Genomic DNA, 10,959 nt, shown 5'->3' with positions numbered 1-10,959 from the left:
ATATTTGGGCCGTTTAAAATAACTTGCCTTTCATTGTAGCAGCTTATTCGGGCGCAGAGAGTGCGAGCGAGTGATCAGCTGGGAAGGTCAGTTTCAAAGTAAACTTAATTTCCTTTTGTTTTTGGCAGAGACCAGGGAGCTGCTGGGTAAGTAAAACCCTATATATTTGGGCCGTTTAAAATAATTTGCCTTTCATTGCAGCAGCTTATTCGGGCGCGGAGAGTGCGAGCGAGTGATCAGCTGGGAAGGTCAGTTTCAAAGTAAACTTAATTTCCTTTCATTTTCGGCGGAGACCAGGGGGCTGCTGGGTAAGTAAAACCCTATATATTTGGGCCGTTTAAAATAACTTGCCTTTCATTGCAGCAGCTTATTCGGGCGCAGAGAGTGCGAGCGAGTGATCAGCTGGGAAGGTCAGTTTCAAAGTAAACTTAATTTCCTTTCATTTTCGGTGGAGACCAGGGGGCTGCTGGGTAAGTAAAACCCTATATATTTGGGCCGTTTAAAATAACTTGCCTTTCATTGCAGCAGCTTATTCGGGCGCAGAGAGTGCGAGCGAGTGATCAGCTGGGAAGGTCAGTTTCAAAGTAAACTTAATTTCCTTTCATTTTCGGCGGAGACCAGGGGGCTGCTGGGTAAGTAAAACCCTATATATTTGGGCCGTTTAAAATAACTTGCCTTTCATTGCAGCAGCTTATTCGGGCGCAGAGAGTGCGAGCGAGTGATCAGCTGGGAAGGTCAGTTTCAAAGTAAACTTAATTTCCTTTCCTTTTTGGCGGAGACCAGGGGGCTGCTGGGTAAGTAAAACCCTATATATTTGGGCCGTTTAAAATAACTTGCCTTTCATTGCAGCAGCTTATCCGGGCGCAGAGAGTGCGAACGAGTGATCAGCTGGGAAGGTCAGTTTCAAAGTAAACTTAATTTCCTTTCATTTTTGGCGGAGACCAGGGGGCTGCTGGGTAAGTAAAATCCTATATATTTGGGCCGTTTAAAATAACTTGCCTTTCATTGCAGCAGCTTATTCGGGCACAGAGAGTGCGAGCGAGTGATCAGCTGGGAAGGTCAGTTTCAAAGTAAACTTAATTTCCTTTCATTTTCGGCGGAGACCAGGGGGCTGCTGGGTAAGTAAAAAATCCTATATATTTGGGCCGTTTAAAATAACTTGCCTTTCATTGCAGCAGCTTATTCGGGCGCAGAGAGTGCGAGCGAGTGATCAGCTGGGAAGGTCAGTTTCAAAGTAAACTTAATTTCCTTTCGTTTTCGGCGGAGACCAGGGGGCTGCTGGGTAAGTAAAACCCTATATATTTGGGCCGTTTAAAATAACTTGCCTTTCATTGTAGCAGCTTATTCGGGAGCAGAGAGTGCGAGCGAGTGATCAGCTGGGAAGGTCAGTTTCAAAGTAAACTTAATTTCCTTTTGTTTTCGGCGGAGACCAGGGGTCTGCTGGGTAAGTAAAACCCTATATATTTGGGCCGTTTAAAATAACTTGCCTTTCATTGCAGCAGCTTAATCGGGCGCAGAGAGTGCGAGCGAGTGATCAGCTGGGAAGGTCAGTTTCAAAGTAAACTTACTTTCCTTTCATTTTCGGTGGAGACCAGGGGGCTGCTGGGTAAGTAAAACCCTATATATTTGGGCCGTTTAAAATAACTTGCCTTTCATTGCAGCAGCTTATTCGGGCGCAGAGAGTGCGAGCGAGTGATCAGCTGGGAAGGTCAGTTTCAAAGTAAACTTAATTTCCTTTCGTTTTCGGCGGAGACCAGGGGGCTGCTGGGTAAGTAAAACCCTATATATTTGGGCCGTTTAAAATAAATTGCCTTTCATTGCAGCAGCTTATTCGGGCGCAGAGAGTGCGAGCGAATGATCAGCTGGGAAGGACAGTTTCAAAGTAAACTTAATTTCCTTTCATTTTTGGCGGAGACCAGGGGGCTGCTGGGTAAGTAAAACCCTATATATTTGGGCCGTTTAAAATAACTTGCCTTTCATTGCAGCAGCTTATACGGGCGCAGAGAGTGCGAGCGAGTGATCAGCTGGGAAGGTCAGTTTCAAAGTAAACTTAATTTCCTTTCATTTTCGGTGGAGACCAGGGGGCTGCTGGGTAAGTAAAATCCTATATATTTGGGCCGTTTAAAATAACTTGCCTTTCATTGCAGCAGCTTATTCAGGCGCAGAGAGTGCGAGCGAGTGATCAGCTGGGAAGGTCAGTTTCAAAGTAAACTTAATTTCGTTTCATTTTCGGCGGAGACCAGGGGGCTGCTGGGTAAATAAAACCCTATATATTTGGGCCGTTTAAAATAACTTGCCTTTCATTGCAGTAGCTTATTCGGGCGCAGAGAGTGCGAGCGAGTGATCAGCTGGGAAGGTCAGTTTCAAAGTAAACTTAATTTCCTTTCATTTTTGGCGGAGACCAGGGGGCTGCTGGGTAAGTAAAACCCTATATATTTGGGCCGTTTCTGAACCCGAGACTCTACACGGGTAGTGTCTCCCACCCGCCGTCCTCCTCTAACCAAAAAAAAAGGAATCGGTGGTGTGTAGATAAGGTAAGGCTTTTTCTATTTCTCTTTTTTTTTATCGTGTGATTGGTAAAAACTTTTCGTTCCTTTTTCATTTAACTAAGTTAAGCTTAAGATTAAAAATGGCAGGAGATCTCAGACCCGTGTCATGCTCCTCTTGCTCAATGTGGGAGCTCAGGGACACAGCTGATGTCCCTGGCTGCTTCACGTGCAGAAAGTGTGTCCAGCTGCAGCTCTTGTTAGACCGCATGACGGCTCTGGAGCTGCGGATGGACTCACTTTGGAGCGTGCGCGATGCTGAAGAGGTCGTGGATAGCACGTTTAGCGAATTGGTCACACCGCAGATTAGGATTGCTGAGGGAGAAAGGGAATGTGTGACCAAAAGGCAGAGAAAGAGCAGGAAGGCTGCGCAGGAGTCCCCTGCGGTCATCTCCCTCCAAAACAAGTATACAATTTTGGATACTGTTGAGGGAGATGGCTCACCAGGGGAAGGCAGCAGTAGCCAGGTTCATGGCACCGTGGCTGGCTCTGCTGTTCTGAATGGCGGGAAAAAGAGTGGAAGGGCTATAGTCATCGGGGATTCGATTGTAAGGGGAGTAGATCGGCGGTTCTGTGGTCGAAAACGAGACTCCCGAATGGTATGTTGCCTCCCAGGTGCACGGGTCAGGGATGTCTCAGATCGGCTGCAGAACATTCTGAAGGGGGAGGGTGAACAGCCAGTTGTCATTGTGCACATAGGCACCAATGATACAGGTAAAAAACGGGATGAGGTCCTACAAGCAGAATTTAGGGAGTTAGGAGCCAAGTTAAAAAGTAGGACGTCAGAGGTAGTAATCTCAGGATTGCTACCAGTGCCACGTGATAGTCAGAGTAGAAATGAAAGAATAGTCAGGATGAATGCGTGGCTTGAGAAATGGTGCAGGAAGGAGGGGTTCAGATTTTTGGGACATTGGGACCGGTTCTGGGGGAGGTGGGACTATTACAAATTGGGTCTACACCTGGGCTGGACTGGAACCAATGTCCTTGGGAGTGCTTTTGCTGACGCTGTTGGGGAGGGTTTAAACTAATGTGGCAGGGGGATGGGAACCAAATGAGGAGGTCAGTGGACAGTAAGGAGGTAGTAACGAAAGCCTGTAAGGAACTAGATAATGAAGTCAGCGTGACTAAGGGGAAGAGTAGGCAGGGAGCAGATGATGAAAGCAAAGGGACTGGTGGTCTGAGGTGCATTTGTTTTAATGCAAGAAGTGTAGTAGGTAAGGCAGATGAACTTAGGGCTTGGATTAGTACCTGGGAGTTTGATGTTATTGCTATTACTGAGACTTGGTTGAGGGAAGGGCATGATTGGCAACTAAATATCCCAGGATATCGATGCTTCAGGCGGGATAGAGAGGGAGGTAAAAGGGGTGGAGGAGTTGCATTACTGGTCAAAGAGGATATCACAGCTGTGCTTAAGGAGGGCACTATGGAGGACTCGAGCAGTGAGGCAATATGGGCAGAACTCAGAAATAGGAAGGGTGCGGTAACAATGTTGGGGCTGTACTACAGGCCTCCCAACAGCGAGCGTGAGATAGAGGTACAAATATGTAAACAGATTATGGAAAGATGTAGAAGCAACAGGGTTGTGGTGATAGGAGATTTTAATTTTCCCAACAGTGACTGGGATTCACTTAGTGTTGGAGGTCTAGATGGAGCAGAATTTGTCAGGAGCATCCAGGAGGGTTTTCTAGAGTAGTATGTAAATAGTCCAACTCGGGAAGGGGCCATACTGGACCTGGTGTTGGGGAATGAGCCCGGCCAGGTGGGTGAAGTTTCAGTAGGGGACTACTTTGGGAATAGTGATTGCAATTCCATAAGCTTTAAAATACTCATGGACAAAGACGAGAGTGGTCCTAAAGGAAGAGTGCTAAATTGGGGGAAGGCCAACTATACCAAAATTCGGCAGGAGCTGGGGAATGTAGATTGGGAGCAGCTGTTTGAAGGTAAATCCACATGTGATATGTGGGAGGCTTTTAAAGACAGGTTGATTAGCGTGCAGGAGAGACATGTTCCTGTGAAAATGAGGGATAGAAATGGCAAGATTAGGGAACCATGGATGACAGATGAAATTGTGAGACTAGCTTAGAGGAAAAAGGAAGCATACATAAGGTCTAGGTGGCTGAAGAAAGACGAAGCTTTGAAAGAATTTCGGGAATGTAGGACCAATCTGAAACGAGGAATTAAGAGGGCTAAAAGGGGTCAGGAAATATCTTTAGCAAACAGGGTTAAGGAAAATCCCAAAGCCTTTTATTCACATATAAGGAGCAAGAGGGTAACTAGAGAAAGGATTGGCCCACTCAAGGACAAAGGAGGAAAGTAATCTGTGGAGTCAGGGAAAATGGGTGAGATTCTAAATGAGTACTTTGCATCGGTATTCACCGTGGAGAGGGACATGACGGATGTTGAGGTTAGGAACAGATATTTGATTACTCTAGGTCAAGTCGGCATAAGGAGGGAGGAAGTGTTGGGTATTCTAAAAGGCATTAAGGTGGACAAGTCCCCAGGTCCGGATGGGATCTATCCCAGGTTACTGAGGGAAGCGAGAGAGGAAATAGTTGGGGCCTTAACAGATATCTTTGCAGCATCCTTAAACACGGGTGAGATCCCGGAGGACTGGAGAATTGCTAATGTTGTCCCTTTGTTTAAGAAGGGTAGCAGGGATAATCCAGGTAATTATAGACTGGTGAGCCTGACGTCAGTGGTAGGGAAGCTGCTGGAGAAGTTACTGAGGGATAGGATCTATTCCCATTTGGAAGAAAATGGGCTTATCAGTGATAGGCAACATGGTTTTGTGCAGGGAAGGTCATGTCTTACCAACTTAATAGAATTCTTTGAGGAAGTGACAAAGTTGATTGATGAGGGAAGGGCTGTAGATGTCATATACATGGACTTCAGTAAGGCGTTTGATAAGGTTCCCCATGGTAGGCTGATGGAGAAAGTGAAGGCGCATGGGGTCCAAGGTGTACTAGCTAGATGGATAAAGAACTGGCTGGGCAACAGGAGACAGAGAGTAGCAGTGGAAGGGAGTTTCTCAAAATGGAGACGTGTGACCAGTGGTGTTCCACAGGGATCCGTGCTGGGACCACTGTTGTTTGTGATATATATAAATGATTTGGAGGAAAGTATAGGTGGTCTGATTAGCAAGTTTGCAGACGACACTAAGATTGGTGGAGTAGCAGATAGTGAAGGGGACTGTCAGAGAATACAGCAGAATATAGATAGACTGGAGAGTTGGGCAGAGAAATGGCAGATGGAGTTCAATCAGGGCAAATGCGAGGTGATGCATTTTGGAAGATCCAATTCAAGAGTGAACTATAGAGTAAATGGAAAAGTCCTGGGGAAAATTGATGTACAGAGAGATTTGGGTGTTCAGGTCCATTGTTCCCTGAAGGTGGCAACGCAGGTCAATAGAGTGGTCAAGAAGGCATACGGCATGCTTTCCTTCATCGGACGGGGTATTGAGTACAAGAGTTGGCAGGTCATGTTACAGTTGTATAGGACTTTGGTTCGGCCACATTTGGAATACTGCATGCAGTTCTGGTCGCCACATTACCAAAAGGATGTAGATGCTTTGGAGAGGGTGCAGAGGAGGTTCACCAGGATGTTGCCTGGTATGGAGGATGCTAGCTATGAAGAGAGGTTGAGTAGATTAGGACTATTTTCATTAGAAAGACGGAGGTTGAGGGGGTACCTGATTGAGGTGTGCAAAATCATGAGAGGTATAGACAGGGTGGATAGCAAGAAGCTTTTTCCCAGAGTGGGGGATTCAATTACTAGGGGTCACGAGTTCAAAGTGAAAGGGGAAAAGTTTAGGGGGGATATGTGTGGAAAGTTCTTTACGCAGAGGGTGGTGGGTGCCTGGAACGCGTTGCCAGCGGAGGTGGTAGACGCGGGCACAATAGCGTCTTTTAAGATGTATCTAGACAGATACATGAATGGGCAGGAAGTAAAGAGATACAGACCCTTAGAAAATAGGCGTCATGTTTAGATAGAGGATCTGGATCGGCGCAGGCTTGGAGGGCCGAAGGGCCTGTTCCTGTGCTGTAATTTTCTTTCTTTGTTCTTGTTCTCAAATCTGTCCATGGCCTCTGTAATGTCTTCCAGTCCGACAACTCTCTGAGATCTCTGCACTGCTCCAATCCTGGCTTCTTGCAAATCCTGATTTCCTTTGCTCAAGGAGCAAATATTGATCACCAGTTATTATGTTGTTGTTGTGCAGGTGCTTCTCAAATTTACTCTTGATAATCAATTCCATTACTTGAGGTGGGATTGATATAAAACAAGCAGATCAGTAGTTATTGCCATCTGTTTTTGTCACCCTTTTGGGATCTGGGCAACAGGTGAGCCTACTTGCAATCTGTTGGTACCTCCTCGTGTCCATTGACTCCTTCATAATGATTGTCACACTCAATTAGGTTAACACCTGGCAGTGGGGGTTGGGATGTTGTGATTTTCAATTGCTCCTTTGGGCTAAAGTGCTTCCAAAGTGGCTAAAATGAGGCTTACTTGAGCTGAAACTGGTTTAGTTTACATTTAGCACATGATGCCATCTTGGTAAAGGAGTTGAAGCTTGCCTAAGGAACTGCCACCTGAGGGTCATTAAGAGGTTGATAGCCACTTCAATTTCCTGTTAGTGCTCATGGGAACGTTACATGGCATGTGGTGGATAGAGCTTGGCCTAACACACTCTTTCAACAGCAACCAGCTGATTGGAATAAACAAGTCGTTGCTGAGGAATTTGAGAGTTCCTGAAAGGTACATCAGCTTTTACTGTTCACTTGCTGGATATTTGAAGAGGACTTTTCAAACACGTCAAGAGACTTTATAGAACACTTTGTCAAGACTTTACCAACATTCTATCAACCTCCATTCTGATTTTTCTTCAAAGACTTTACCTAAAAAGAGTAAGTGCTGTATTGCTCTATCTTATTGGACACCTTAAAAGAAATCACCAGAAGAAAGGGAGTGTTTGCCCATTGGCAGCTTACTGGGGTTCCTCTTGTTTTGCAGGAGGAATGGGAGGAGGACATGAGACCAGTCAAAGCAGCATTATTTGCTGCAGGAGAGAGGGACCAGAGGGCAAGATGGACATCACTCCCTCCTGTGGGTGCAGGAGATCCCTCCTTCTCTGGACCTCCTCCACCAGGACCTCCAGTGACATGTCCAAAAACCCATGTGACTTCTCCGTCACCCCTGAGCTATCCATTGCTCTGTGTCAGTCAGCACACTCCACACCTTCAGTGGAAGTGGGTGTGTGGAGCCTGCATATATTGCTCCTCGAAAACTGAGTGCTAAACTTGCAGGTGTCTGCTTTAGCAGCTCCAGGCAAGTTCAAATTATGGTCATCAGCAATTAGGACCAAAATTACATGCTGAAGTCAAACTTTCAAACAGGCATGCTTTATTATCACAAAACCAATTTTGTGCTTGTTTTCACCCTTCCAGCAAAATATCACGCCATTTATTCCTTGGGATTTACTTGCTTTAAGCCCTTTCAACTTACTTAGGACTTCAGTTTTATTCTTATCGACGTCTTGAATTATACCTGATTGTTATCCATGTCTTCCCCTTTGAATAATGAATCATTCACATTATTTATTATCTGTGCTTATCGAGAGATTCAATTTAATTTGCATCTTCTGATGGTCGTACCTCTCCTCCGATAGCCCTCTTCCACTGCAGTACTGAAAGATATTTGTTACTGTTTTACTTTCCTCTGCAGCTTTCTAATGCTTTTATTCCCCTCAATCTCTCTTAGCCTCCCTCCTCCTGCCTCCAGTTCCCCTTGAAACATGTTTCTACATGATCCTTCTCCTTTCTCTCTGCAGCATTTATGAAAGTAATTTTTCTTTAATTTCAGTTTTGAAAACTTTTCACTGAAAGACTTGTTCAACGGGTGGAAGCAGTAAAGAAAATTCTGGAGCCATTTAACGAACAGTTGAAATGCTGTGATGGTGGGGGGGGAAGGCTTATCTGGAAGGATGAGCTGGAATGGCCTTCCTTAATTTCTATCTACCTTGGGACTTTATAACTAATGCAGCACATGTAATACTCCATGCATTTTTTTTTATTCGTTTCATGGGAAGTGGGTGTCACTGGCCAGGCCAGCATTTATTGCCCATCCCTAATTGCCCTTGAGAAGGTGGTGGTGAGCTGCTGCCTTGAACCGCTGCAGTAGGTACACCCACAGTGCTATTAGGAAGGGAGTTCCAGGATTTTGACCCAGTGACAATGAAGGAACGGTGATATAGTTCCAAGGTCAGGATGGTGTGTGACTTGGAGGGGAACTTGCAGCTGGTGGTGTTCCCACACATCTGCTGCCCTTGTCCTTCTAGGTGGTAGAGGTCGCGGGTTTGGAAGGTGCTGCCTGAGTAGCCTTGGTGCGTTTGGAATACAAAATTGTGAAGTCTGAAGGAATTTGAACATGTCAAAATGTAAATCAAAAAACATGTATAGAATGACTTCAAAGGAGATTCCAAGTGTGTTACTACTCACAGAGCAGGCCATTCAGATTTCTACCAAAGATAGTAGCAGATAGGCTGAATTTACTTTGCAGCCAAGAACAAAAGTGAAGTGATCTCACGACTGATGCGTGCAACATTCCTCCCAAGGTAGGCTTGACTGTCCAGACCCATAACTAAACCTTTCCTTTAAAAGTTATTTACCCTCACACCACCTACACCCTCACATCACCCTGTATTCACAAACAGATTGGTGATACAGTGGTCACAATAATCCAACCAGAAACGAAATGGTGAGAGATGCCAAAGATATGGGACCATTGTTTTGATGGAAAGTGTGCAAGTGCAGAGCTTCTGAAGTAAACTGCTGAGAGCTCTGTGAATGGCTTTCCAGAATGTTCTGTATTAATGTTGGAAACTTTTTTTTTGTCAGCCCCGTGCTCTGCAGTTCCATGGTTCTTATTCCAAGGTGCTCATTTACTCACTGTCTGCTTTTCCTTCCCCATCCTGGACCCCAACACTAAGGAGGTAGTGCTTGGCATCTCATGGCAAGAGCAAAATGGAAACATGGGAGCAGATCCCCATCACACTGCTTATCAATATGTTCCTCTTTCCAGTAAAGAATTCACATATTCAATCATGTTCGGACCCTTCAATCAAATGTTTGAGCTTTTCCCAACAGTTTTGGACTCCTCTAAGTAGTATATTGTTACCATAAGAAACTGGTCAATTAGTACAAATCTGTACATAATGTCTCTATTACACTTCTCAAGCAACTAAATAGCTATGTACAGAAAATGCTAGAAATGCTCAGCAGGTCTGGTAGCATCCATGGAAAGAGAAACAGTTAACATTCTAGGTCGATGACCTTTCATCAGTTCTGACCTCTCTCTCCATAGATGCTGCCAGATGTGCTGAGGCATTTCCAGCATTTTCTGTTTTTGGTTCAGATTTCCAGCATCTGCAGTATTTTGCTTTTGATAATAGCTATTTAAGTTGTTCAGGAAAGTGATAGCGAGTGAATGCAGCTGTTTAATTGGGAAGTGGAAAATCTATGTTTTTTTAAATAGCCGCCTAGCTCTCAGACATGGCCCTCATTCCTGATGTCAGACAAGGGTCCTACAGTCAGGCCCAATGCCTGAGCTGTTAGAACTTACACCAGTGCCCGACCTGACCTCCACTCGGAGACCAGACCTGTGCTGTCTAACCTGACTCCTAGAGTCATAGCGTTTTACAGCACAGAAACAGGCCTTTCGTCCCAACGCGCCTGCGCCGACCATCAAGCACACGTCCTAACTAATCCCATTTCCCCGCACTTGGCCCATAGCCTTGTATGTTATGGCATTTCAAGTGCTCATCTAAATACTTCTTGAATGTCGTGAGTGTTCCTGCCTCTACCACCTCTTCAGGCAGTGTGTTCCAGATTCCAACCACCCTCTGGGTGAAAAAATTCTTCCTCAAATCCCCTCTAAACCTCCTGCCCCTTCCCTTAAATCTATGCCCCCTGGTTATTGACCCCTCCACCAAGGGAAAAAGTTTCTTCCTATCTAACCTATCAATGCCCCTCATAATTTTGTATACCTCAATTAGGTCCCCCCTCAGCCTTCTCTGCTCCAAGGAAAATAACCCCAGACTATCCAGTCTGTCTTCATAACTGAAATTCTCCAGCCCAGGCAACATCTTGGTGAATCTCCTCTGCACCCTCTCCAGTGCAAACACTTCCTTCCTATAGTGTGGTGATCAGAACTGTACACAGTACTCCAGCTGTGGCCTAACCAGCATTTTATACAGCTCCATCATAACCTCCCTGCTCTTATATTCTATGCTTCAGCTAATAAAGGCAAGTATCCTATATGCCTTCCTAACCACCTTTATCTACCTGTGCTGCTGCCTTCAGTGATCTATGGACAAGTACACAAAGGTCCCTCAAACCCTCTGTACTCCCTAGGGTCCCAC

Source organism: Heterodontus francisci, chromosome 13 (assembly GCF_036365525.1).
Source record: "Heterodontus francisci isolate sHetFra1 chromosome 13, sHetFra1.hap1, whole genome shotgun sequence".
NCBI lineage: Eukaryota > Metazoa > Chordata > Chondrichthyes > Heterodontiformes > Heterodontidae > Heterodontus > Heterodontus francisci.
This window is presented reverse-complemented; position numbering follows the sequence as displayed.